The following is a 5,566-nucleotide window of genomic DNA, read 5'->3' as shown; positions in this document are numbered from 1 at the left end:
TAATTTTACAGAAATGCAAGAATATGTCAAACATGGAAGGCCAGGAGCAGGGGTGACGGGAGGGAAGAGGGGTGAGGAGTCTGCAATGGGACCTCATGCTCGAGACATTGAGTGTGTGCTTGGAAATAAGCGGATGTTTTGAGTTGACTTTTGTTTTTATGAGAAATAATGTATTATAGAAAATAGCTAAGAATTTAGAGAACATTCATAAATATAAATGTTACTAGAATTAGGTGTCTTTAACAGGGGTCTGAATACATACCTGTTGACTTTGGCCACCAAGGTTCCAAAATCGTGTTTGTTTTACTTTGGATCTATTTACCTAATTTTGATAAAAGTGGCCCAAATGAGTGTTATCACACTGTGCTTCAAAGTGCAAGTATTTTACCGGCTTCTTTTAAAAGCACAAATATTATCTTTAGCCTCGGTTTCTGAGGTTAGAAACTGATTATAAGAACGAATCTCATGAAGTTATGGTAATCTCATCCTTTGTTTAACTTGTCCTTCAGTTGAACAGTGATTTAGGCCTAGAGAAGGGTGTGTAAATTTGTCCTTTCTGAAGTCTTCTCTTTCAAAGGTAGAAAACCTCCTTGGAATCAGCGATGGCGCTGGGCCAGCAGGGACCAGGTCTGCTCAGTAGCCCAGCTACTTTACGCAAGGCACTCTCCATTTTGCTTCCTTCTTAAAATGACAGCATGGGACGAGATGATCTTTCCGCTTCTTTCCAGTTCTACCAGTAGACTGTCCTTTTATATTTTTTTCTAGAGAAAAAAATAGTGAGAATTTAAAAGTTGATACTCACTCAAAGTACATGAAAAGCATTAATATGAAACTATTTAATTTTGATGTGAGTATGCCTAGGACATTGGAAACGTTTTTATTTTTAAGACTTATCTCTAATTCTGAAAATGAATTTTGTGAATGATGACACATGACCCCAGGGCATCTTACTGCCTTCATGTTCTCTCATGTTATCTCCTCCGCACCAGCACATTCCAAAGAGTCCCCAGTACCGCAACCCGCTCCAGCCCTTGCTTGCTTTTCTTCTATCTAATCTATTGTTTCACCTTGATTGTCATTGGTTGCTAATGGCTTGATAAGACACTGTCATCTTTCTTAAATAACTAACCATTTGCCTCCTATGAGACTTTTTTAATGTCATTGTGGAATCCTTGGCTGGATGGTGGGGTTGAGACCTTGAGACAGGCGACTTGTTCAGCGCTCCCTACATGCCAGCGTGAGCACGCGCTCTGTCTTCCAAGACATGTTCTTTCTTTTGAGTTGTTCCCTGTCTAGTGGGAAATAAAATGCTGTAATGCCATAAATATTCTCCCTACCTCTTATTCACAAGATTTCCAACCACCCAAAGGAAAGACATGTCACGCTACACTGTACAAGGCCACTGTGTGGCAGCATTACATCTTGCCAAAGTTTGGGCCACAGTGAAGTCAGGGAACATGGAGTGCTGAATTTCCAGTTCATTAGTGCTGCAGGTAAATTCTAAAAGTGACTGTGTGCAGGTAACAATAATAGCTAGCACTGGCCCTGGCCAGTTAGCTCAGTTGGTTAGAATGTCATCCCAATGTGCCAAGGTTGCAGGTTTGATCCCCCGTTAGGGTTCATACAAGAAGCAACTACTAAATGCATAAATAAATAGAACAACAAATTAATGTTTCTTTCTCTCTCTCTCAAAAATAAATAAACAAACTAATAAATAATAAATAATAAATGCTAGCATTTATATTGGTATTATCTTTATTTTATGGACAATGAAACAGAAACAGAAAGGTAAAGCAACTTGACCAAGGTCACACAGTTAAGAACCAACAAAACCAGGAACCAAACTCACACAAATCTCTCTCTCTCTTTTTTTTTTTATCCTCACCCAAGGACATTTTTCCATTTTTTGTTCAGATAAAGTGGGAGGGAGAGAGAGAGAAACATCGACGTGAAAGGTACACATTGAGTGGCTGCCACCCACACAACCCAACCAGGGCCAGGGCCGGGGACAAACTGCAACCGAGATAAGTGCCCTTAGCAAGAACCGAACCCGGGTCTCTCTGGACCACAGGCTGATGCTCTAACCGCTGAGCCAAACAGGCCAGGGCCACACAAGCCTCTCTTTAAAGCCTATGCCATACTAGAAAATATGTTTACCAGAAAATAAAGGAAAAGTTGTAAAATTGCACAAAGTCACAGTCATCTTGGTGTAGCAAAAATATATGGTTAGCAGAGGCACCAGTAATTACAGAAGCCTTTTCTGTCAAGGGTCAGAAATGTATTCGGCTCTGGTGGCCCGGTGGTTTCTGTTGCAACTAGCCAACCCTGCTGCTGCGATGTGAAAGCAGACACTGAGCATTCGTAAACAAACGAGTGTGGCTGTGTTCCAATGAAACTATCCTTCTGGACCCTGAAATTTTAATTTCACATAATTTTTACATGTCACAAAGTATTGTTCTTCTTTGGATTTAAAAAAAATCTTCACCCGAGGATATTTTTCTATTTATCTTCAGATAGAGTGGGGGTGGGAGGGAGAGAGAGAGAAACATCAATGTGAGAGACACACGGACTGGGTGCCTCCCGCACGACGCTGACAAGGCTGGGGATGAACTGCTACGTGCCCTTGACCGGAATTGGACTCGAGACTCTTTAGTCCACAGGCTGACGCTGTAACTGCTGACCAAATCGGCGAGGGCTCTTCTTTGGATTTTCTTTCAACCTTTTGAAAATGCAAAACCATTCTGAGCTCCCAGGCTGTATAAAAACATGTGGCGGCCGGATTGGGCACCCCATCTCCCTTCCCCACTCCCCACCATAGTTTTGCTGATCCCTGGTATAGAGGGAGGAAGAGTAACTAGACTTAATCCAATGAGGAGTGCCTACCCTTAGCTAGGTGCTAAAAATACAGTGATCAGTGGACAGACACAGTTCTCCATGGGCTAGTGGTGAAGCAAGCAAACAAGCAATTAGAACGGTACAAGGTCCTATTAGGGCAAATGGAAGGACTCCTAGCCCAGACTTGGGAGGGAAGGCAAGGGCAGTAGGAAAGCAGTGCCACACAGGGACCTGACGCACGTGCATGAGAGGAACTCATCAGAAAAGGTGTGGGGAGAGACTATTCCAGGTAGAAGGCCTGTGAAATCAGAAGAGTTAGATTCAAGGCCCCCAGGCAAGTCAGCCTCCACGAGGGCCCAGCTTCATGTGCAAAATGTAAATCCTGTCACTGTTTACTTCACAGGCTGTCGGTGACAAAACGGGGACAAGAGTGAGATAGCATATTAGTTACAGCTCATTTTCAGTGTTTCCCATTTGTGAACTTCCTTCCAGCTATGAAGTTCTATGAGTTCTTCATTTTTATTTTTAGGTAAAAAGAGAAACACTACTATTGAGCAATTCTGGGTGCTGTCAATGTAATTGTCACTGGCGGCCTGCTTCGTGACAACTGAGACTGTCCAAAGTGGGAGAAATATGTTTTCCCTTGTATTCAAAGATGACATCAGTGATTATGATGGTGCTTGTCTCCGGGGAAGAAGGGCTGCAAGATGGACAACACTCTACCCTCACCTCACATGAGAAGAGCACCCTGAGTTGGCAGCTATGGCCGATCTGTTGGGGTCTTAGCTTGAGATTGACCTAGTCAAGGGTACCCAGCTGTGCTAAGCTCTTGCTCTGACCCCAGTGGTTCATGTCCTCACATCCACCCCATCCCTTCATTGTAAGAGAAATGCAGGCTTGTGGTTGACCCCCTGTCCCTTCAATGAGAGGCAATATTTCTTTTGCTCAAAATAAGAAGCTGGAGTAGATTTCCCAACAGTTTGGGGATGGACTGACTTCAGCAGTGGTATGAAGTCCAGCAAGTGACACATAAAAGAAGCTGAATCGGGTGTTCAGGTTTATTGTAGGACTTACAGTCTTTTTTATAACTTCTTTGGTCATGCATACTACTAATTTAGACCTGCAAAAGTACTGGCAAGTGAGGAAAATCTCAAACTCTTCAGTCTTTGCAGAAGTCTGTGACATAATCATGACAGCAAAGAAAATCTTCTTGGATGAAAATCTACCAATGACACCATTGAGAAACATAACTTGCCAAATCACTAGATAATGAAAACTGTCTGGAGACAAAGCTGAGTGTGTCACCCACAAAGACCTTGATCCATTTGAAGGGTTCCTCAGGACTATTGACAGGCCTCAAAATGTCCACTGTGTTCGTGTAGATGAGAAAGCCACCTCTGCTTTCAGAGATGCCACTGCAAGGCTACTGAGCTGCGCTGCAAATGCCTTGCCAGCTTCCAAAGGGAACTTGGGATCTGTGCAGGAATTTCCAGGCTCCAGGCTGATCTGAACTCCTGAGAAACCTCATAGCTTCTGAAGTTCCACGGAAGTACCTGTGGGCAAGATTTCCCCCTGAAAACCAGCAAAGAAACAGTTTGGTATCTGAAAGGACTTAAAGGAAAAAATATAACTCCAAGGGTGCTGCCTCCTCCTATTACCAGAAGGACCTAATGCATGCACTTGGAGCAGAGGAGTTTGTTTTCCTTTGAGCTGTGGACTTGGATGAGAAACACACCTCCTTCCATAAGCTGACCATTTACTTTGGCTCTGCCTGTGTGGCCCTTAACAGAAAATTTGCCAACTGTTCTTCAGAGACCCACTGATTTATTGGGGTGGTCAAAGGACATCTACTCTCCTGATGAACATCTATAATACCCAGGTATGTGAAATTTGATTTCCATTCTACATAAAGTCTGGAAGCAGTGTGTGTGTGTGTGTGTGTGTGTGTGTGTGTGTGTGTTTTACTCTTTAAAAATGTCTTTGATAGAATTATGTGTATTCACCTTTTTCCAGACTTTATGGATATCCTATAGACTGTTTTGTGTGTCTGCTTCAATGGAATTCATATAAAATAAATTATACTTTTTACATATCAATAAATATACTGTTTGCTTATAGAACATTCTTAAATTTTTACTGCATTGTACATCACAAATCTTTGATATGACACATGAAATATTTTTGAAAGCAATTATGATATGTTGTCCAGGAATTCAATTATTTTTGACATGGATTATTCATTATGGTCTCAGTCTTTGTGAATTTGAATTGTGCAAGTCTAAAAAAGTTTGAGATCTGAAAAATTTCAAAAAAAATCTCTATTAGAACACTGAAATGATGCAAAACTCTCCAAATTAAAAAAAAAAAAAAGTCAAGATTTTCATGAATTCAGCCTTCTCAGCAAGTGAAATGAGACCATAATAAATAGGCCCAGCCACGCGGCAGCCTTCCGGCTAATGGTGACTAGAAACCCTGCACTCAAGGCTTGTGCACGTCTTTGGGAACTCAGCCGTCAGGTACAATTTGAAAACCCTGTACTATTTATTATTGATGGGCAGACATTTTAAAGACATTTTTTCTTATTATAAAATACAGTCCTATTGTAGAAAATCTGGGAAATAAAGAAAAGTATAATAAAGTAAAATTGGTAAGTAGAAATTGTAAGAAAGTAAAAGAAAGCAAGCATTATACAAATTGAGACGTGATTGCTGTGAATATATTTGATTCTTGG

At 41.5% G+C, this 5,566-nt stretch overlaps 1 pseudogene; it reads left to right on the top strand.

The window, feature by feature from the left end:
* Window positions 1-602: 602 nt before the first annotated feature.
* LOC118626213 lies at window positions 603-4,707 on the top strand (annotated as a pseudogene).
* Window positions 4,708-5,566: the final 859 nt, after the last annotated feature.

Source organism: Molossus molossus, unplaced genomic scaffold, assembly GCF_014108415.1.
Source record: "Molossus molossus isolate mMolMol1 unplaced genomic scaffold, mMolMol1.p scaffold_m16_p_12, whole genome shotgun sequence".
Taxonomy (NCBI): domain Eukaryota; kingdom Metazoa; phylum Chordata; class Mammalia; order Chiroptera; family Molossidae; genus Molossus; species Molossus molossus.
The sequence above is the reverse complement of the archived record's forward strand: the minus strand, read 5'-3'. Positions and strand labels throughout refer to the sequence as shown.